The sequence below is a fragment of the Perognathus longimembris genome, chromosome 13 (assembly GCF_023159225.1).
Source record: "Perognathus longimembris pacificus isolate PPM17 chromosome 13, ASM2315922v1, whole genome shotgun sequence".
In the NCBI taxonomy this organism is placed as follows: Eukaryota; Metazoa; Chordata; class Mammalia; order Rodentia; family Heteromyidae; genus Perognathus; species Perognathus longimembris.
Genome location: NC_063173.1, coordinates 16,913,210 through 16,936,601, shown reverse-complemented (window position 1 = coordinate 16,936,601; position 23,392 = coordinate 16,913,210). Strand labels below are relative to the sequence as shown.

The window sequence follows — 23,392 nt, the reverse complement described above, 5'->3', positions numbered from 1 at the left end:
CAACTCTCGGTCGGACGGTGCCGAGGTGAGGGGCCGTCCGGTTGGAGGGCCGACTTCCCACCCCGACCTCGCGGCCCCGCGCTCCGCCGCCCGTCCCCCGCCCCCTCCGCGGGCTCGGCTCCCCGCCCCCCCGCCGGGCTCCAGCAGCCCACCCTCCGGGGCTGGGGTGGAGGCACACATCCTCCACGCCCCCCTCCTCGCTCCCCCTGCAGCCGGGCCGCAGCCCCGGGCGCGGATGCCGGCCCGCCGCCCGCCCTCTCTGCGGGAGCGGCTCCTCCTCCCGGCTGCGCGGCTCCCAGCGAAGCGGGGTCTGCGCCGAGCGCCCGGCCCGGCTGCGGAGCGCAGAGGTGAGCGCCTCGGGCCCGCCGCGCCTCATCGCACCGCACCGCGCCGGCCCGGCCCCCGGTGCCCGTGCTCCCCGCCGGGTGGCGGGCACGAGGGACGCGGGTTCCGGCGGTGCCGCGCCGCGCCCCGCCCCTGCACGCTGAGCCTTTTCCCGCTATTCCCGACTCGTTGCCCTGGCGGGGTTCCGGCCGCGTGAGTACGTGCCGGGGAGCCTGCGGGGAAGCGCAGAGCGGCTCCCCCGGGCCGTCGGGGTCTGCCCGGGGTCGGGGCCAGCCCAGCCTTCCGGCCCGGCGGGGGATCGCGCGGTGGGGGCGGGGAGCCCGGAGGCGAGGGTCTGGGGCCGGCCGGCCGGGTGGCTGCGGGAGCGGGGCCTGAGCGGATCCCGGGGCGGCCCGGGGGAGTGGGGTCCGCACGCCGCACGCCGCCCCAACCGCCCTCACCTGGAGCCGCCCTGGCTCGGTGCGGGCTCCCGGGACACACAGGCACTCACTCAGACCCACCGAACTCAAACAAAGGAAAAGTAACTGCAGCCGGTTCGACTTCCATTTTTGCCCTTGTTCCGTGGTGCGCAGGTACCAAGGTGTCTCGGTCCCCCCGTCCCCCCCCCCCCCCCCCCCCCCCCGCCAAGTGGCTGGGAAGGAATCACCTTCGGCCAACTCGGGCCGCCCGGAGGGGCCGGCAGCCAGTCACGGGTAGCGTTCAAGTGGGTAGAGAGAGGCAGTATTGCGTTTTCTGGGATTTCGGGATGAACAGTTTATAGTGACTTCTTCACTGGGATAGTTCGTTAGTACTGCCCTAGGTCAACTCTTCAGGGTTCATCCTTATCCAGGTGTGTGTGTGTGTGTGTGTGCTGTCTGGACAGCAGGTTTGGGGGTTGGTGGAGAGGTCGTTACCCCATCTCCAGCCCTTTTATCTCGTATGCACAGAATTCACACGGGTCATTTTAGGAAAGGATCACAAGCACACACACACACACACAAACAACACAAGGAATTGCGTTATTGCTTTGTTGTGTTTGCTATAAGTTTATTTTTTCAGAAGGTGAACGAATGCCTTCGTTGAGCATTCCTCCCCCACCCCAGAAATACGGGTTTTTAGTAGTCTAGATTCCAGAAAACTAATCACAGGTAGATACTGAATTGCCCATTCGTTTCTGTCTCCCATGCTGAATTAGGAAGAGACTCAACCCCGAAGAGCCAGTGGAAAGCATGAAGTGAAGCAAAACCTTCCTGGATGGTGGGGGGCTGGCAGAGAGTTCCCAGGTGACTAAAACACAGGCTTTTTTTTAATGTTCCCAGAAAATACGACCTTTGGGAAAACTCCAATATATGTGGAAGATTTGTTAAAGATGTATGTTGTTATCTCTTAATTGGGCCAGAAGGGAACTCATTTTGGGCAGATAATTCCACAGCAACCTTTATCTTCAGTCTTCTATAATGAACACCTAGGTGGTGATTGGTTTGATGTTCAATAAAATCCTTGCTCTGTTTGTGGACTTGTTGAGGAAAGGGGTGTGGCATGTCAGAATTCTTGACTGAATTGTAGGAGCTCTAGGAGAATATTATTATGACACAGGATGGCTTGTAAAAAGAGACATTTGTGTTGGTAATGAAGTGTGGCTGTGAAAAATGATAAGAGTTCTGGGGAGAATGATCAGAGGATGAGAATGGGTCATTTGGATGGGAACTAGGGAGAGCAGTACCTAATCCCTGGCATCAATTCTGTGCCCCCTGAAGTGGCTATTATTCCTCTTGTTTTAAAGAGTGAAGAGCAGAAAGATAAGTAGCCGGCTCAACAGGACACAGCAGTAAGAGGCAGAGCTTGGATTCCAGGGCCTGGTTGGCTGGCGCTGCTTGTGCCTCCACAGCTGCCTTCCACAGAGAACAGTGGGAGGTCCAGCTGAAACCGACTGTGGTCAGCTTGAATTCTGGCTCAGGGGCTGGAACTTTATCCCATGGACAGCTTCTTGCTTTGAAAGAGCTTTGAGAAAAGACATGATGGACAAAGCAATGTTTTTAGAAGACTACTGTGACATTGGTATACCGGAATGTGGTGTGCAAATCCCAACTCGGGCAAGTCGAGTTTTTAATTAGGAGGTTAAAAAGGAAATGTAGCCAAGATATCTGAGTGCTTCAGTTTCTCTCCTGCCAATAGTACCTGCAGTAAATAGCTTGGTTCACTGGGTAAGAACTATTTGCAGTGACCACAGGGCTGCTGGGTACAGGAAAAGAGCATGTTAGCAGAAGACATTGAAATGGAATGTGTATGTGGAACAACGCAACTGGTGGCTTGTCCTTTATGTTCCCCACATGTTTCACAATGCTTTGGTGAGTGCTTTTTTTTTTTTTTTTTACCACCCTAAGAGGGAGATCAATGGCTGTAATTTGTTTAAGAGCCTTTCCTTGCTTAAACTTATTTAAGTTGAGATGTTCCTTTTTTTTTTTTTTTTTTTCCAGTCCTGGGCCTTGGACTCAGGGCCTGAGCACTGTCCCTGGCTTCTTTTTGCTCAAGGCTAGCACTCTGCCACTTGAGCCACAGCACCACTTCTGGCCGTTCTTCTGGCCGTTTTCTATATATGTGGTGCTGGGGAATCGAACCCAGGGCTTCCTGTGTTAGAGGCAAGCACTCTTGCCACTAGGCCATATTCCCAGCTCCATTAAGTTGAGATGTTCTCCCTCCACCTTCTCTTACGTTTTAACAATGAATTAAAAAACTTGGTGGGTAGAAATAAATGAGATCACCTTTTTTTTTTTTTTTTTTTTTTGCCAGTCCTGGGGATTGAACTCAGGGCCTGAGCACTGTCTCTGGCTTCTTTTTGCTCAAGGCTAGCACTCTACCTCTTGAGCCACAGCGCCACTTCGGGCTTTTTCTATATATGTGGTGCTGAGGAATCGAACCCAGGGCTTCATGTATATGAGGCAAGCACTTTACCACTAGGCCATATTCCCAGCCTGAGATCACCTTTCTTAATAATGAAGCCAACCTAGATAAAAATAATACATTTCTTTTGCTTTTTGTTATGGGAGAGTAGGAAGTCTTTGGAGGATTACTGTGGGGAAATTTAGAAGGGATATATGAATGTCAGTATTTAGAGATGGGCAAACTTCCATCTTGCCATACCTCACACTAGTGGGTTGTATTGTTGATGTATCCAGCTAGGAAGCTTGCTTACTAGGCTATTGAATCCTCAAATTTATAGGCTAGCCCTTTGATTCTTTAGGGATAATGGACACAGGAAGGGCGGCAGTGGGTGCAGCTATTCTCTGACACTGATTACAATCTGTTTTGTTTTGGCTTTTTTTTGTGTGTGTGTACAGCCTCTAGGTCTTTTCTTCTGAACTTTTTTTTTTTTTTGGCCAGTCCTGGGCCTTGGACTCAGGGCCTGAGCACTGTCCCTGGCTTCTTTTTGCTCAAGGCTAGCACTCTGCCACTTGAGCCACAGCGCCACTTCTGGCCATTTTCTATATATGTGGTGCCGGGGAATCGAACCCTGGGCTTCATGTTTATGAGGCAAGCACTTTACCACTAGGCCATATTCCCAGCCCCTCTTCTCAACTTCTTAGTGTTGTGAAGACTTGGTCTCTAGGCCACAATAAGGTATCAGGACCTTGCAAAGTAAAGGGATGGTAGGCCTTTATGGAAGTAAACATTTCCCGAAGCAAGACTAGAGAAGTTTTACTTAAATGCGAAATTCAACCTTTTTAAAAAAAATTATATTTGTATGTATGTAATGTATGTATGCATGTATGTATTTTTTTGTGCCTGTTCTAGAGCTTGACTTTAGGGCCTGGGCGCTGTCCCTGAGCTGCCTTTGCTCAGGGCTAGTGCTCTGCCACTTTAGTCATAGCTCCATGTTCAGCTTTTTGGTTAATGGTACATAAGAGTCTCACCGACTTTTCTGTCTGGGCTGGCTTTGAACCACAAGTCTCAGATCTCAGTCTCGTGAGTAGCTAGGATTACAGGCATGAGTGACTGGTGCTAGGCAGCCTTTTTAATTTTTTAACTAGTTTTAACTAGAAGTAGAGCCAAAGTATGATCACATTTTTTTTTCACACCCATTTTTACTTTTTAAGAGCAGATTTTAGCCCTGGAGATGAAAAGACCCACAATACCTCTAAGCATGCCACTTAGTTTGGGTTCTGAACTTTTGAGAAATGTGACCTCTCTCAGGGTAAGGGGATTTGAAGTCCAAAAACAGGTGAGAGCCCAGTACTAATGGCTCACACCTGAAACCCTAGCTACTCAGAAAGAGGAGTTCTGATGTTCATGTTTCAAGGCTAGCTTGGGCAGACAAGTCTGAGAGAGACTCTTATCTCTAGTTAACCAACAAAAAGCTGAAAGTGGAAGTGTGGCTCAAGTGGCAGAGTGCCAGCCTTGAGCAAAATTGCAACCGAGAGAGCGAGGCCCTGAGTTCAAGCCCCTAGCCCAGTCTTTCCACGTCTTGTAGACTGTTGTGTTCAATGATGACCAAACATTGGACGTTATACCTGAATTTACACCTGGTTTTCTTTTTTTTTTTGTATCTTGAATCTCCTGAAAGCTATTTTGTTTTATCTGCAGTCTCTGTTCCTAGGTCAGAAAGAAACTCTTGTATAGGCTTTGCTCCAGAGAAGTGGCACTCATTGTTGGTTAGTTGGTGAGCTTTCAGTCTGAGTTCCTGTGAGAATGCTGTTGAGTCTGGTTTTGAGAGCGAGGGGTCCCAAAAGCGATCTTTGGCCATGCTGCTATTTAAATGTCAGAAATACTTGGTGGCATATTTGATACATTGCTTGCACAGTTAATGTTTTTATATTTGGTAAGCATTTGTCATTTGTAGAGTTTATTAAAGGAGTGATTTAGGTTTCTAAGATAACTAAAAGCTTAGAAAAACAGAACCAGACTATCCTTTTTTTTGATACTCTGATGTAATCTCCTGGTATAGAACTGAGACTGTATAACCTATTCCATTTCTAGATATCTTTAGTTCTTTCTCAAAAGAGTTGCTTTTTCTTGAGATTTTTACAGATGCACTAGACAATGCTTCCTAAGGTTCTCAGATTGATCTCAGATTTTTCTTACAGAGCTTCATACTTTTACAGTTTTGTCGTCCCTCTTCTATGCACAGATATCCTCAGCGTGAACAGTTTTTTTTTCTTGGGCCCTAGTGAAAGTTACCACAAGTACAGATTGTCCTGTCTGTATCCATCTTTTTTTTGGCCTTCTCTAGTTAAACTGAGTTTTCTGTTTTCTTTGTTAAGGCTCCCTTGTAGACCTATGATTATGTCCTATACTTGTGGCTCTGTTTTGTTTTATACAGGAAGTCAATATCAGATAATGTTGGCAATTAGAGCTTTCAGTTTGGTAGGATTTGGTAGGGGGAAAAAAGTGCTTTCTTCCTGCCTATCAGCACAAGTGGTTGTGGAACATATGTAAACTCTGGAGATGATCTTTTAAAATAATTATCATCAAAAGAATGTTGCCCAAGTTCTTCCAGGGCTTAAAAAGAATCCAGCCTTTGCAAGATTGCAGTAAAAATAGCAGACTAGGCCAATTAAAGCCTTGTGTGGGAATCGTTTGTTTAAACTCAAGTTGGGTCCCCCAAGCAAATATGAAAGAAATAATCAGCTTAACCCTTTATTAGTAGCATAAGAATGGAACCTTCCTTTTATGGGTTTTTATAATAAAGGACCATAAAGGTTAGAATGTGCTGGGGTTGTTTCCTGTTAGTTTTCTGGAAACTACTTTGAGTGGGCAAGGGTCAATTTTGGTAGCTCTTTGTGTTTCTTTGATGTGAAGTTGGGATCTTAGAAATGTAGCCATGAAAGTTTTGAGTCTAGGGGCTATGAGTTTCCTCTCCTTTTTCCCTACTTACTCTTTTGGGGGAATGCTAACTAGAGTGGAGTTAATTAGATCCTTTGCTTCTAGTCAAGGAGTCTGTGAACCAAGAGGTTTTGTTGGACACTGGTCTCCAGGGATGTTCTGTGTTACTGTTATCCTCTGCGTTACTATCTTCATCCGCTTTTCCTCCCTGTGTCCAACCCTTACCTACTCTGCTCTGGAAAAAGCATCTGTTTATTCTTCAATTACTTTACCTAGTGGACTTCCTTAGTCTTCAAGGTATGATGAATCAGTGAATGGGTGAAGTTAAACTAGGTGAAAATTTAAGGTGGTTTTTTTTTTTTTTTGCCAGTCCTGGGCCTTGAACTCAGGGCCTGAGCACTGTCCCTGGCTTCTTTTTTGCTCAAGGCTAGCACTCTGCCACTTGAGCCACAGTGCCATGTCTGGCTATTTTCTATATATGTGGTGCTGAGGAATCAAACCCAGGGCTTTATGTATATGAGGCAAGCACTCTTGCTTCTAAGCCATATCCCCAGCCTAGGTAAAAATTGAATTTTGCATAGGTACCTCCTGATTACGATGCTGCTATTGGTAAATGGCTGTGTGTTACTCTGGCCTCTGCTGTGGGTACTGAGCTGAGCTGACTCTCAGACGGAAGCTGGGCATGTGGGGTTATTCAGCGAGTAAACAGGGCCCAGTCAGTAATTTTTCCTATTAGTCATGTTAGATTACATTTATTGTTGCTGAGAATTCCAGTAAGTATGGCATCCCCTTGTATTAGAGGGTACCCACTCAATTGTGAGTGGTAAGGACTGTCTGAGGAAACCCTCCTTGAAGGTTTGTTACTTTCTTAGATTCGGGACTGGATTCTAAGTACTTTGAACCAAAGGTTTCTAAACACTGGGACCAAATCTAAGGAGAATGTAAATTCTTTCATAAATTATATATTGACTAGGTGTAGTGGTGCATGTCTATAATCCTAATACGTAAGAGGCTGAGGCAGGAGGCTTAAGTGTTAGAGACTGGCCTGGGTTACAAAGCAACTTCAAGGCCAGCTTGGGTGACAGAGTGAGACCCTGACTCAAAAGTGAAATGAAATAAAGAGTAAAGTGTGTTCCTGTGTGGATGGAGAATCAAAGGTTTTACTTCTCAGTGGACACTAAAATCAGTAAGGTGAGACCTAGAAGTTAAAACCGAAATGAGTAGTGCTGTGACATTAGGTTAACATGGAAGAATGAAACTAAGTGTCAAAGTGTTTCTTTAAATCCTTAATGTCCAACTAATCAGAGCTATCCATCTCCCTCATGTGTTTTGAGAGGCTCTGTTTTGCATTAAAATAGTAAATGTGCTGTCAGAGACATGAGAAAGGTTAGGGGTTGTAGCTCAGTGGTAGAGTGGTAGAGTGCTTGCCCAACTCTGGGTCTGCTTCCCAGCACAGTGAAAAGGAGAGAGAGAAAGGGAAAGGGGGAGGGGAAGGGAGAGAGAAGGGAAGAGCACCAGAGTAGAGCCCATTTTAAAGCTTGTTTCAGATGGACTTTCCTTTTTTTTTAAACTCCTAAGTAGCTCCAAGATTAGAATTAATTAGATAAGAGTTGGTAAGGTGACATTGTTGCCTGTTCCAAGCTTAGATTTGTATATATATTAAAAAAAGAAAAGCTCACGTGGGAGCAGTACTGTGTGCCCAGTTCTGTCCACATTCAAGTTGCCTACGTAGTTCTCATGCATTTGTCACTGTTCCTGGTCTCTGAGGACAAGTAGTAGATTGCAGGATACGAAGTTTAGATTTGGTTGAAGCCACTTCAAGAGCTGGTCCTGATGGGTCAGCATTGTTTTCTGTGGTTTATCGCCAGGGTATGGGTGTGTGGGTGGATGAGTGAGACAGGAAAGAAAAATAGAAGGACATAAGTTCTGTGGAAGTTGAATTAAAAAACAACAACAAACAGCTAGCTTCCCCCCAGCTCCATCTTGTTAACTTTGCTCTTTGATGGGAAAATTGCTAGCACTTTTGGTCATTTTATAAGTACTCATGTAACTAGAGAGAGGCACTAGGACTTCTCTTCAGGAGCTGGCTCCTGCTGTATGCCTCTCTGGCTACCTATCTGGGTTATGCCCATTTTCCTTCCTAAGTTTTTCTGGGAATAGTTTGGCTTCAGTGTTTAGATTCTTTAAGGGCCATGGGCACTGGGTGTGTGTTGAGGGAGGGATGGGGTGGCGGGGTTGTATGACATAGTGCCATGTATGGAAGATTCTTACACCTAGCCAAATTGCTGGGAGAGGAAACAGAACAATTATACACAGAATATAAGGATTGGGAAGGCAGCTGGGCAAGTGGCACGGCATGTGGTATGACTGCTTTGGCTAGGATGTCTTACTTGGCCAAGATGGGACCGGTGTTAAGATGATGGGGTAATGCTGAGGATGTAGATTAATCTCATCATTTCTTGAAGAGGACGTGGAATTTTTTTTTTTCCTTAGAAGAAAGCACATGGGGTGGGAATGGGGCTTACTGGTGGAGTGCTTGCCTAGCATGCATGAAGCCCTGGGTTGGGTTCCTCATTACCACATAAACAGAAAAAGCCAGAAGTGGTGCTGGGCCCAAGTGGTAGAGTGCTAGCCTTGAGCAAAAGAAGCTTAGGGACAGTGCCCAGGCCCCTGAGTTCAAGCCCCAGGCGAGGCAAAACAAACAAACAAAAAAACAGTGCATTTTATTGGTTTCTTATAAATTTACATGACATTACTCAAATAACTGGTGGCAAAAACCTATATGTGTCTAATTCTATGCTAAGCTTAGGTAACAGTTACACAAGACCCAGATATTTGGGGAAAAAAATCGAGATCTAGAATATAACCAAAGAAATGCTATAAAACATTAAATTGCCAAGTTCTCAATTGTGAGTTTCCACCTCTAACTTGTGAGCTTAGACCGGGCTGAGGACATGTGGGGTAAGGGCAGATTTGGGGGTGGAATGGAAGCATTGGAGGACTTTTGTCCCCTGGTGCTCAGTCTTCAGTCCTCTTTTTCTTTTGGCTGGTCTTAAGCTTTAAAGTACTTGAATTCATGGGGTGTTTACTCTGTGGTAGTCTGTTATAAGGGTTTTATGTACACTAATTTAACTTTCCGGCAGCCTCCTGATGTAGGTACTCTTATCGTCTTTGCTTAAAGGTATAGAAACTGGGCCACAGAGAGATAACCTTTCTTGAGCCAAAGAGCTGGGATATGAGTCTGTGTGGAGACCCTGCCTGGTTGCCATACCTGACTGATTCTCTGGAGCCACCTTATTGGACCTGGCTCCTCCACTCTTGGTCCTTAACAGTCTCTTTTCCAAGTTGCACCCACAGTGTTATTTAGCCTTCATATGGAATCACCACACTTAGCAAGATAATTCAGATTTACCACTGGTCCTTACATTGATCTAGCCTTCCCTCTCTTCTCCATCTTTTGTCTGTTCCGTCTCAGAGGCTTTGTTCCTTGCCTGGGATGCTCTGCTTCCTAAATGCTGCTACCTTGAACTCTCAGGTCATTCAAGTGTCAGCTGGTCGATACAACTTCTGACCTTCTTGGTATAAAACTGCATGGAGTCCCACTTACTCTTTTTCTTTTTTTGTTCCCACACTTAGGCTTGAACTCAGGGCCTCAACCCTCACTTGGCTTCTTGCTCTCACTGGCTGGTGTTCGACTTACCACTCGAGTCACACCTTTACTTATGGCTTTTATGCTGATTATTTGGAGATAAGAGTCTTTTGGATTTGTCTGCCTTGGGCTGGCTTCAAACAGATCCTCAGATCTCAGCCTCCTACATAGCTAGGATTATCAGCTTGCACAGTTGGCACCAGGCTTGAGTCACACTTTGATCCTTGCTTGTGTCTGTTCCTAAAATTCTAGTAAGTATTTGTGCTTTTTCTGTCTGCTTTCTCAATGGAGAGCTAGTCTATTTGTTTACTGGCATTTATACTTCTAGAATAGAATATGGAAGGAGTTACTTAAATATTTGTTAACTAATCGAGTAAATGGTGTATTTTGCATTTAGTGTTGCTGTTTAATGTAACTGCACTTGGGTAAAAATAGTAGAAAAAGAGATATACTGCTGATGAAGTTAGGACTGGGTCTTAATTGGGTCTTTTTGTTTATTACCAAGGCTTTGTCCTGATATCTGGCTAGGAAAATGCTCAGAGCAACTTGGTTTGGTAAATGTGCCATGTAAGTGTCTAGATTCCAGGCACAGGAGTTTATAGTGGTGAGAATGGTATGGGTTGAGTTATCAGAGAAAATTGTTGAAGGACTCGCAGACTTTGAAGGAGGGATTAGATTTTTTTTTTTTTTTTTTTTTTTTTTTGCCAGTCCTGGGCCTTGGACTCAGGGCCTGAGCACTGTCCCTGGCTTCTTCCCGCCCAAGGCTAGCACTCTGCCACTTGAGCCACAGCGCCGTTTCTGGCCGTTTTCTGTATATGTGGTGCTGGGGAATCGAACCTAGGGCCTCGTGTATCCGAGGCAGGCACTCTTGCCACTAGGCTATATCCCCAGCCCCGAGGGATTAGATTTGGTTGGAATCAGGATACTATTTTAAAGCCACAAAGATGAATGGGTGATCTGCCTTTCTGTTTGTAGAAGGGGAGACAGCCTAGAGAGGTGAAGGACTTGGCCAAAGTCACACAGCTAGTTTGTGCCAGACTGAATCCAGTGTTTCAGTTTCCTTTCCTCTGTGCACTGCTGCCTTGAGAGGGAGTGTGACATTTTAGGTTTTGGGAGTGATTGGGAGCATTAACCTAGAGGTCAGAGAGATGTTGACTTGGGTGGGATGGAAATCAGGTTGTTCTAATTGAATCAGCAGCAGTGTTTTGAAAGATCCATGGGAGACAAAGTAGGCTTCATAAATTGAATCAGATTGGAGGATCTTGAGTATATCTTGAAGACTTCAAATTTGAGGAAACAGGGAAGCATGTGAAAATGCTTCAAATATTGTTCCAGTGAAAGTGACCTAAAATTGGTAGCATAGAAACTGGACAGGATTCGAGAAAGGAACTGAGGCCTTTGCCATAGCGTGGCTATTAAGGGGCCGGTAGTATTTCAGTTTACTGTTTCAGTGTTTGGAATTTGTGGGGTTTTTTTTAAGAGGATGATACATAACTCTCAAGAGATAATATGAATTTGGCTTTCTAAGAGAATTTGGGGAAAGGAGCAGAAGACCTGGTATGTTGCTTTAATCCTGTATGTGACTGTCAGTGACATATTAGTGATATCCAACTGATGACTTCTCTTAAGGACCTTGCCCCTGTTAGGGCATGGTATGGAAAGTGTCATCCTGGTGTGAAAATAAGTAGTGGAGGGAGTGATGAAGAACAGAAGCAACAGATGGAAAATGAGTGGGAGCAGCTTCTAAGAGGGCCTAGACTTTTGTGTTGGAGGAGCCATGCTGTGACTGAGGAGTCAGGCAAATAGGGACCCAGCCTCACACTGTTTTAGGACATAGGGGGCCACTAGAAATATAACCTGTTTCCTGGACCCACAGTTGTTTGGATTGTGTGAAAGCCTGGGTCATATAGTTTCAGCCAGAGCTGACGGGAGTAGATTGATCCAGCCCTTACCAGGCCAGTGAATTGGCACAAGGTATGATACTTGAGAAGCTTTTCCATCCTCAGAATCTTCTTCCATCTCTAAGGAAAAACTTTGGAAGTCAGCATGAAAGTGAGAACATAGACCTTTAGAGAATATCTGATACTGTATCTGAATGTTTGGGCTACAGAAAAAGAATCCTGGAACCCAGCATTCATTCAATAGTCAACAGATACCTATTGAGCAACGCCTACTGATGGCTAGACACTGTGCTGAATACTGGAGCATGGGTCTCTTTTTAAATCAGTTGCATCAGATGTTATTGATAGATATTAACATCTGGTTCTTTTTGATGTTAAGACCTTTTAGCCCCTGAGACTGTATAGCTTGATCCATAAATCTACAGTAATTTCAGATTATTCCTTTATGTCTGCATTAATTTGTTTGCTGGGGAACAGGTGATACGCTGGATGCTGAGGTGTTTTTGAAGATGAATAAGAATTTAGGTAATAGATCTGGCAGTTTGCTGGGATTTCTAGCCAAGAGGAGAGAGTAGACAGTGGTAACATATTCCTTACCTAGTGTGTTCTGATTAGGTTTTCCCCATTTCCCTTTTTTATTTCTCCCCTTTATTTGTACCTTCAACATTAAGAAATATGATTACAGTGATGGGCTTGTATCGCATGTGTGAGGCCGTGTTTCATCTCCACCATTGCAAAAATTTAAATAAAATAAAAGTTAGAGCCAAGTGCTGGTGTTTCATACTTATAATCTTAGCTACTCAGGAGGCTGAGAGATTTGAAGATTTGAAGCTAATCCCGAGCAGACAAACCCCTGAAACTCTTATCTCCAGTTAACCAGCAAAAAGCTGGAAATGAAGTTATGGCTCAAGCATTAGAGTGCCAGCCTTGAGCAAAAAAGCCAAGCAAGAGCAAAAAAAGCCAGACAAGAGCAAAAGACCCTGAGTTCAAGCCATAGTACTAGCAGGGAGGAAAAAAAGAGGTAGGAAAATTAGAAAATTAGCTGCCCTGCAGTAACTTGAAGTAGCTCCATTTAATAGGGTGGTACTTTCCTAACGAAATCCTGAAGTTAGAAGAGCGCTAGAAACTTTAGAGAGTCTCTGCTGCTTGTGTAAATCCCAAAGAAGTTTCTCTGTGGACTTGCTTCTAAGGAAGTTGCTTTTGCCTACAGAACAGACCCCAGGCCTACTTGCCCAGGCTCTTCCTCACGTCTGTCTGCCCTGTTGGCTGCCTTTGGAGGTGCTGGCTGGGGCAGTGTCTTGTTTTCTCACAAGGGAGGGCACTAATGAGAGGGAATAATCATGCTAGATATCCTTACATTTGGTAGAGCATCTGTGCAGAACAAAGAGAAAAAGAATATGAATACGGAAAAGAAATGGTTAATTTATTTATCTGAGCTCTTGGATTGGCAACCAGAGAGAGACTGTTCCCCCGCCTTGGTGGCAGCTGCTAGAGTGTCTGTCTGAGGTGGCTGCTTCTGCCTTTTTGTGTCTGGGAGATTTTCAAATAGAAAAAACCATAGAATAGTACTTCACCTTGAACTTGGCTCTATAAAAAAATCTAATATGTGTGTAATAAGTTGTCCAACTCAACTTTAAATTATTTCTTTGAAAAAAATCTATATATTATAAGACATACTTAAAGATGAAAATATTCCATTTTTTTTTAACATCCAGAATTTGTTAGCATCTTAGTTCATTCTTTGCCAGGTCTTCAACTAGCCATATAGATATTTGTAAGTATTTTATCTTATTTTTCAGTTATTTCTGCTTTTCCAATTCAGTAGTTAATACCCAACCCATATTTCATTTCCCAATGATTTCAAGTTGCTATGACAAAATATCTTAACAAGTTTATTGCTCACTTGGGCTGGGGGTATGGCTCAGGTGGTACAGTGCTTGGTAGGGTAACAGTTGTGAGCCATTGACTCCCTGGCAGGGATTAGATTTTGACCTAAGAGATCTAAAGGGACCCAGTGACCTTCAAATATTCTCAATATTTTTTTATTTTTTATTTTGCCAGTTCTGGGGCTTGAAGCTAGGGTCTGGGCACTGTCCCTGAGCTTCTTTTGCTTAAGGCTAGCACTCTACCCCTTGAGCCACAGCGCCGCTTCTGGCCTTTTCTGTGTATATAGTGCTGAGGAATCGAATCCAGGGGCTTCATGCATACTTGGCAAGCACTCTACCACTAAGCCACATTCCCAGCCCAGCATTTTTAAATACCAGTATCAAACCTATAACTACATTCTATATCTGGTTATTGTATATTGATAATGTATACAGGTATTATCTGATATTATCTTAGTGAAAAATTACCCTAAATGAGTACTTTTGAGTGCTGAGAGTTTTTATGAATTTCATATTTTACCATTGCCACAATTCTTTATTTTTGTGTACTGCCTTCCAGGAGGACCTCAGCTCTCCTCAGGCTTCAGCAACCTTTTTTTTTTTGTTTGGTTGGTCAGGGGGCTTGAACTCGGGGCCTGGGTGCTTTCCCTGAGCTCTTCTGCGCAAAGCTAGTGCTCTACCACATTGAGCCACAGTGCCACATTTGGGTTTCCTGGTGGTTAATTGGAGATAAGACTCTCTCAAACTTACCTGCAGGGCTGGCTTTGAACATTGACCCTCAGATCTGAGCCTCCTGAGTAGGATTCCACGCATGAGCTACAAGTACCTGGCTCAACTACTTTCTTTATGTCACAGATGTGCAGTTCGTATTTCTGCAGTCACCTTAAGAATATGTACTTTTAGCTGAGCACTGGTGGCTCCTGCCGGTAATTAGAGCTGTTCAGGAAGCTGAGATCTAGGATTGTTGTTTGAAGCCAACCTGAGCAGAAAAGTCCATTAGACATTTATCTCTAATTAACCAGAAAAAACTCTGGAAGGGAAGGTGAGGTTCAAATGGTTGAGCACCAGCCTTTGGCAGAAAAAGCTAAGCAAGAGCATGAGGTCCTAAGGGCCCCCGTCTGTCTCTGTCTGTCTCTGTCTGTCTCTGTCTGTCTCTGTCTGTCTCTGTCTGTCTCTGTCTGTCTCTGTCTGTCTCTGTCTGTCTCTGTCTGTCTCTGTCTGTCTCTGTCTCTCTCTGTCTGTCTCTGTCTCTCTCTGTCTCTCTCTGTCTCTCTCTCTCACATACACACACACACGAACTTTCAAGCCAGGTAGTCAGGGTTTAAATCCTGTATCACTATTTTATGTAATCCTTGATAATCCCTTAACCACTCTGGGCCTCAGTTTCTTCATCTGGAAAGAGAGGTAATAGTATTTGTCTTATGAAGTTGCGAAGTGAAATGAATTGATATGTAATATTAACTACATATAAAACAACAGAAATACATTCTACATTAAATATAAAAAACCATAGATTTATAAAATACATTATGTATAAATATGTGTTATATAGTTATATTACTATGTAAGTATATATATTTATATATATATAATTTATGGATGGTGTGGCACATAGCTGAGTGTTGTTAGACACTGGATGACCCACGGATACCTCAGACTATGTCTCAATAAGCCCACCTCAATGTTTATCTTCTCAGTCTCCCAGGCTGTTCTCAGAGCCTGTTTTCTAAAATATAGCTGAAAGCTTTGTTACTAAGGAATAACCAAGTACACAAATACAGAGCTTAGAGCCTAATGGATTTCAACATTTTTGTACATCTGTGTAACTGAAACCCAGATTAAGGTATAGACTGGTTTCCAGCACCTCAGGGTTGCCTCATGCATCTTTCTAGATAATGCCTGCATTCCTATCCCTGCTTACTCTTCTATAATCATTTATTTTGTCTTTTTATGATCTCTGGATAAAGTCACAAGAGCACTTTATTGATTTTCCTTTCTTCACTAGATAACTCCACTCTTTTTTGGCTTGACATTAAAAATCTGCCATCTGGCTTTTACTTGGGAGTCCTTCCCATAGATCACCAACCTAACAGGCTCTTCTCATTTCTTTGTACTTCATAGTCTTTCCCTCTTTTGATTTCATTCGCTCAAAATCCAGCCTTCAAAACTCAGCTCCAGCAGAGTGCTGGTGCCTCAGGCCTATACTCCTAGCTTCTCAGGACGCTGAGATCTGGGGACTGAGGTTTGAAGCCAGCCCATGCAGGGAAGTTTGTGAGACTCTATCTCCAATAAACCAGAAGTAGAGGCATGGCTCAAGTGGTAGAGCACCTGTCTGGAACAGAAAAGTGCTCAGGTCCTGAGTTCAAGATCTAGTATAGGCACGCACACACACACACACACACCAAAAAAAAAAACAAAAAAAACCCTCAATTCTAGGTGGAATGAGGGCCTGCTCTGCTTTCTGGGAGAGGGTTGTTTTGTAAGCTGCCTGTTTATGCATTCTTTTTTGTTCATTGCTTTCCTAAGCCCTTGGATGATGGACTACTTAATTTCTCACAGTTCATATTCTTCTTAGAAAAATTTAAAATTTTGGGGAAAAAACCCACCCACAGTTCCAGTATGCAAAGATAATTATTATTTATACATAAACCGAAATATAAACCAATACCTTAAACAAATACACATTTACAAAATGACAAATATTTATGTACTTATAATCTCTTGTTATTTATGTCTAAACTACTCTGAGCTTATTTAAAGTGCTGTGGAAACACTGAGGGCTAGGGGTGTCCAAAGCTCAGTAGTTGAGTGCTGGCCTTGGAGCCCCGTGGGGAACATCCTCACATCTACATTTTAATGTACTTCCCTCATGATTGATGTGAGAGAGTGGAGAGGCTATACTTCTAGAAGTAAACTGATCATGTATTTTGTATTTTATTTTGCCAACTCTTTGTATTTTATGTACCACATAGATTTCTCTATTTCTCTTATTGTTCATCATTTGTTTTTTAACTTCATTGTTTTCCACATATAAAAATTTTGGGGGGTCTGGGAATGTGGCTTAACGGTAGAGCATATGCGTTTTAAGTGCCATGAATATTTCCTTATATGCACCCTAAGAAGCACTATTTGTGCTTCCCTAGCAAAAAGTCCTGGCTTTAGGCCCTACATTCAATCACCAGTATCAAAGAATAAACAACAAACACATAAGCACAAAACAGTCACTGCTTTACTGCCTTCTTACTTGCTTCTGACACTGGGGTTTGAACACTCAGGGCCTGCGTGCTGTTCTGTTCCTTAGCTTTCACTCAACATTGGTGCTCTGCCACTTGAGCTACATTTCTGCTCTTGATAGTTTGCTGGTTAATTGGAGATAAGAATCTCAGCGACTTTCCTGTCCAAACTGGTGTCAAACCTTGGTCCTTAGATCTCAGCCTCCTCAGTAGTAAGGATTACAGGCAGGAGCCTTTGACTCCCAGCTAATGTCTTTCATTTAAATTGGATATTTGTGGTCACACCAACTTTTTGCCTTGACTGGCCTCAAACCATGATCCTCCTGATCTCTGCCTCCTAAATAGGCAGGATTATAGGCATGCACCATTACATTTGACCTACTATAGATTCTAGGTTGCTTGTCTAAAGACTTGTATTATTTTCAAGATAGTTCTATAAGTTGCATCTCTTTCTCATGACTGTCATCTTGTACTTGCTTTTTGTGTTTGTGTGTTTGGTACTGTGAGACCTCTGTGCTCTTTTCAGCTTTTTATGCTCAAGGCTAGCACTCATCACCAGCTATTCTTCTACTTCTGGCTTTTTGCTAGTAAATTGGAGATAAGAGTATGAGCCAGCTTTGAACTGATCTTTTTCAGATTCTCATCATCTTGAATGACTAGAATTATAGGTGTGAGCCACTGTACTTTCATACATACACACAAACATTTAAGGCTTACTGATTAGCTTTTTCTGTAGTATCACTTCCGGTTTGGGGGCTTTTTTTTGATGGCCCTGGGGCTTGAATTCAGGGCCTGGGTGCTGTTCATGAGCTTCTTTTTTTGCTCAAGGATAGCACTCTACCACTTGAGCACAGTGCCACTTCCTGCTTTTTCTGTGTATGTGGTACTAAGGAATTGAACCCAGGGCTTCATGCATGCTAGGCAAGCACTCTACCACTGAGCCACCTTCCCAGCCTCGCTTCTGTTTTTATTGTACTCATCTCATTGATTTTTTTGGAGGCCTAATGGTTCCACTGTTTCTTTTTTCATTTTCATATTGTTGTTTCATCTCCTTGAGAATTAATATTAGCCATTCTGTATTTACAGAATGACTAACAAATACTGAGTTTTCTGTGAGGAAGACATTATATCACAGATATTGACTTTGCTCTTCTTTTCTACCATACGCTATTTTCTTTAACAGGTAGAACCTTTTGGTATTTATTTGGCCTTCTGAGTTTACCATTTGCTGCTTCTTTCATGGCTTCAGACAATTTTCTTTGTACTTTATTTACTAAGATGTGTGAGAAGAGCTTAATAGATTGAGATCTAGTTTCTTGCTCACTATCAAAGAGTTAAGGAATTGAGCCAGGGGTTGGTGGCTCACGCCTGAATCCTAGCTATTCAAGAGGCAGAGATCTGAGGATCAGAGTTTGGCAGGAAAGTCCACGAGACTCATCTCCAATTAACCACCTAAAACGTCAGAAGTGGAGCTGTGGCTCAAATGATAGAGCCTTGAACAACAAAGCTCAGGGACAGTGCCCAGGCCCTGAGTTCAAGCCCCAGCCCCAGCACCAAAAAAAAAGGGGGGGTGAGAAAGGAAAGGAATTGACACTTAAAACATTTTTTTGTGTGTGATGGTGAGCTTAATTAAAGATCTCCTAATAAAAGTGATTTCCATTTTGGGAGATAACTTTATATAAGGGAAATGAAATTCCTGGATGTTTGTTCATTCTTACTGAGATTAGCTTGAAGGAGTAGCCGTCCCATGGTAGAAGATGCTCTCTCATAGGGTGCAGTTTATAGGTGAGAGATATACCATGTGTGCTCTCTGGAGAGCTGGCTGGCAGGTGCCACACTTTGAAGAGCAGCCTGCATGATTGCTCCTGAGGTTTCAGAGTGCTTAGCAGAAGTGAAGCCCTAAGCCAGAGCCTATGAAGGCCCCAGGAAGGACTAAGATACAAACCTTTGATTAAATAGAAAAGGTAGACATCCAGAAAAGTGGCAAGTAGGTGGTCAGCACACAGTAAATGCATTGAGGCTGAGGGCTAGCAAAACTTGAAAGCCATAAACCTTGTCCTCAGAAGACATAAGGCACCTACAATAATGAGGGAAAGATGAGTATTAAACATAGATGGATTTATGAGACACATCAAAGCCTTGTGGCATGCACGTGGTAAAAACAGATTAATGAGGGTTTACAGGTAGAAGAACTGACTGAGCAAAGGCTTTGAGAAGGCTGTGTGGTAAACAATATTTTGGTCAAGGTTTGGAGGATTGACAGGCTTTGACTTGGTGAAGTGGAAGGAAAAGGTAACTAATTGCAAAGAATATCCTGAGGCACAAAGGTGGTGTGTGATTTATGAGGCAAGCACTCTACCACTAGGCCATATTCCCAGTCCATGGGGTGTGTTTTATAAAACCAGGTTCAGTTGTTCCCTTGTGTAGGGTCTGCCCTCTTTCCCAAGTGATTGAGTCTTTTCAAGCAGTGATGCACTGCACAATGGGCCATCAGTCTGCTGCTGTGTTGGCTTCCATCCTTCTACTTCCTATTTTTCTTCATCAAAGGACAGAGCCATGATCTCTGAGCCAGCATGTTGTGGAGGCATCTCCATACCTTAGCAACCCCTCTGACTTCCTGAGAATGGCAGTCCCTTGTAACTTATGCAACCTGCCTCTAGGTTTGTTTTTGGATGCTCCATAATTTATTCAATCAGATCTTTATTGGTCTCTGTTAAAATGTAATGGAAATTCTCCATGAATAAACATGATTTAGGGGCTGGGAATATGGCCTAGTGGTAAAGTGCTTGCCTCACATATATGAAGCCCTGGGTTCGATTCCTCAGTACCACATGTATAGAAAAAGTGGCACTGTGGCTCAAGTGGTAGAGTGCTAGCCTTGAGCAAAAAGAAGTCAGGGACAGTCCAAGCCCCAGGACTGGCAAAAAATAAACATGATTTAATATTTATTTTGATAACACTCCCATTTTGATGGGAGAGGCACACAGGCTAATGGTCTTCAAACTGAAGGAATTGTCAAAATCTTTGGCTTCCTGTTGCTAAAAATTGATCTGAGAATACAGTTGTACTCAAGGTATGCCCTTCCCCATCATTCTTCTTCCACTTTACAAAGAGCACATAGACATTTCTCATCTTGAGTCTTGCTAATTGTTGCTGTGGTGTGTGAAAACCTCCAGGTTAATAAAGCAAAGCCACAATTAGAACTATGACTAGAGGAGAGATGGGGTAAGATCCTTTTCCAAATCAGATGGTTTGTGCTTCTTGCTTTCTACAAAGTTTCTGAAGCTGTCAAATTGTAAATGATTAACAGTAATTTTGGGTGATGGGTCACGATGAGATTTTGTCATATAACTGAAAGAGCACCAAGACTGATGATACTGTTACAGCAAATTTCTCACATTCCTGTCGAGTTATTTATATAAACAAGGTTTCTTGGCACTTGAAACAAATTATAATTAAGGTATTTCAAATAAAAATTTTACTTTTTTTGTTTAGTAGTACCAGTTTCTAATGTAATTATGTTTTGAGTAATTGCATATTAAAGGGATGAAAGCCAGGTTCCTGTGGCTCTCTCCTGTAATCCTAGTTAGTTATGAGTCTGAGATCAGAGAATTGAGGTTCAAAGGCAGTCTGGGCAAAAAAGTCTGTAAGAGACTATATTCGACTAATCAGCAAAATGCCAGGCTGGAGGCATAGCTCAAATGGTAGAGCACTGAGGCTGGGAATGTGGCTTAATGGTAGAGTGCTTGCCTGGCATTCATGGAGCCCTGGATTCAGTTCCTCAGTATCACATACAAAGAAAAAGCTGGAAGTGGGCTGGGAATATGGCCTAGTGGCAAGAGTGCTCGCCTTGTGTACATGAAGCCCTGGGTTCGATTCCTCAGAACCACATATATAGAAAACGGCCAGAAGTGGCGCTGTGGCTCAAGTGGCAGAGTGCTAGCCTTGAGCAAAAAGAAGCCAGGGACAGTGCTCAGGCCCTGAGTCCAAGCCCCAGGACTGGCCAAAAAAAAAAGAAAGAAAAAGCTGGAAGTGACGCTATGGCTCAGGTAGTAAGTAGAGCACTAGCCTTGAGCAAAAAGAAACTCTCAGAGACAGTGTCCAGGCCCTGAGTTCAAGCCCCAGGACTGGCGAAAAAAAAGTTAAATCACCAGCCATCATCAATGAAGAATAAGAGTGTGAGATCCTGAATTGTAGCCCTGGTACACACACACACCCCCCCCCCCCCCCCCCCCCAGCGAATTTTCTCTGTAGCTTTAAAATTAAAAAAACAAAGCATATGTACTTATGAATAATATATTACAGGAAATTTTATGTGTTTATTATAAAAGATTTTGAAGTATAAGTATTAAGAAAAATTCTTAAGAGGAAGTAAGAAGAAATTAAGGGTTCAAAGAAAAAAGGAATGGTATAAAGTTTGTTTTTAAATTTTTTTGGTTGGTTATAGGACTTGAATTCAGGGCCTGAGTGCTGTCCCTGAGCTTCTTTGTACTCAAGGCTTGTGCTCTACCACTTGAGCCACACAGCACCGCTTCAGGTTTTTGAGTCTCACAGGGACTTTTCTGCCCAGGCTGGCTTTGAACCATCAGACCTTAACCTTCTGAGTAGCTGGGATTATAGGCATGAGCCACTGGCATCCAGCAAAATTCATGTTTTCTTAAGTGTATAATGATATTTAGATTACTTTGGGTCATTTCAGTTCATTGAAGAGAATAATGCAATAGTTTTATTTTAAAATGTAAGCATTTATAGAATGACATTCTTTTCTTCGGTCTTTTTTTTTTTTTTTTTTTTTTTGTGCTAGGGACTGACCCAGGATCTTGCACATGCTAAATACTACATTCTGAGCCCAGGATGCCAACATTTATAACATGCTAGAAAGTACATCTTCTGTTTATCTTGCAGAAGTTTAAATGTTAACACATTACATGTATGTGTATATATACACAAACATATACATGTTTATATATGAAGGGTAATCTGTTTTGAAAAATTCTTTTAGGGCACATAATAGGCAGACACTTTTATTGGGGTTTGTAGTTGGTACTTGACCAGAGGAAAGCAAAAAAAAATATTTATATGTATTTATTTATTAAAGAAAACTTTGTGAAGAAAGCCCTAAGGTCAGGCAAAGTCATCAGAGAAGGCACTGTGGGGTCTGCATCTTGAGGGACTGTTGGAGTTGGCTAAGCAAAGTAGAAGAAGATCCAGAGCTTAAAAAAAAAAAAAAAAGGAAAAACAGAGAGGAAATGGCAGGAGTAGCATGAGTAGCATGAGCAGGATGGTAATTTCCATCTAGCTGGATAGTTTCTTCCTAGGGCCTGGATAAGTGGAGGTGCTTTCCCCCCCTCCTTGTTTCCCCTCTCTTCTCTTTCTTATTTTGTGCCAGACTGGGGCCTTGGGTGCTGATCCTTAGCTTTCTTTCACTCAGGGCTGATGCTCTATCACTTGGAGCTCCACTTATAACTTTTTGATGGTTAATTGGAGATAAGAGTCTGCCTTTGCTGACTTGAACCATGAACCTCAGATCTCAGCCTCCTGAGTAGTTAGGGTTACAGGCATGAGTCATAAGTGCCCAGCACGGTGGCTGTTTTGTTAATATTTGTCTGCACTTTTTTTTTTTTTTTTTTTTTTTACAAATGTAGAGATTCTTTTTACATTGAGCTAGAGGAGAACAGTGAGGCCCAGCTAAGAGTCTATCTCTGCAGGTGTGTATCTCAGAAGTTATGGTCAGAGTAAGATTAGTACTATGAAGGTGCTTTCCACAGGTGACATGCTGGTCACTAAGAAGGGTGACAAATTTTTAAGTCAATTTGGGATCCTTGAGCTAGTGAAGGATTTTTGTCCTAGTTTGTGAATCCATTTACATGAGAAGCATTTAGAAGAATTCTAGAAATAGAAACAAACCCAACATGACGTAATTATAAAACTACCTTTCCTTGTAAACAATCTCAGTCTCTAAGGTCTGGATGGTCTCAGAGGGGGCTCCAGAAGAGGTCACAGTGACCTCTGTCCCCTCTCACCCTGCAGATTTCTTTACATTTATGATGGAGCTGAGTGCTGTGAAAACATACTGTTGGCAGTCCTGAAAAACTTGGTAATGCTCTGTTTTGCCCACTTGAACACTTGCTCACACAGTGATAGTGCCTTGATGCAGTGTTTGCCCAGAGCAGATAGAATAAACCTTGGATAGAAACCATTAAAGTGTTGATTCAGTACCACACAGGAACACGAGGCGGTCGGATGAGCGCCTTTTCCACATTTTCATACTTTCCAGGATGACACTGAAAGCCTTGCCCTCAAACCAACTAATAATTTATTCTTCCAGCCTCTTGAGAGGGAGAAATGGGAAGTGTATAGATTAAATAGATGCCCTGAGTCTGGTCTGTCTTAGGAGAGTCCAGAAAGATGCTGAGGGCAGCTATTAGGCTGTGACCAGCAAGGTGAGGTGAGAAGTACTGTGCCGCTTGATTTCTTGTGGGAGAACGTTGTGTTTGGTGGCATCTGTTCCAGTTCTAGCTTCAAAACACTCTCCCAAGGAAGGACAGGAGAGAATGTTGTCAGTGACGTACCCAGACA

General features: G+C 43.2%; 1 protein-coding gene across 4 annotated transcripts in view; it reads left to right on the top strand.

Annotated features, from left to right (window-relative positions):
- The first annotated feature begins 295 nt into the window (after positions 1-295).
- Dennd2b (DENN domain containing 2B) overlaps positions 296-23,392 on the top strand; it is a 157,426-nt gene continuing 134,329 nt past the window's right edge. For 2 of the 4 annotated variants that reach the window (XM_048360570.1, XM_048360574.1), the window contains exon 1: positions 1,431-1,607. The gene's annotated coding sequence lies outside the window, so the exon portion shown is untranslated. Of the gene's footprint in view, positions 348-497; positions 542-1,430; positions 1,608-23,392 lie in introns of those variants that run through there. The other 2 variants (XM_048360571.1, XM_048360572.1) reach the window with 2 other exon arrangements.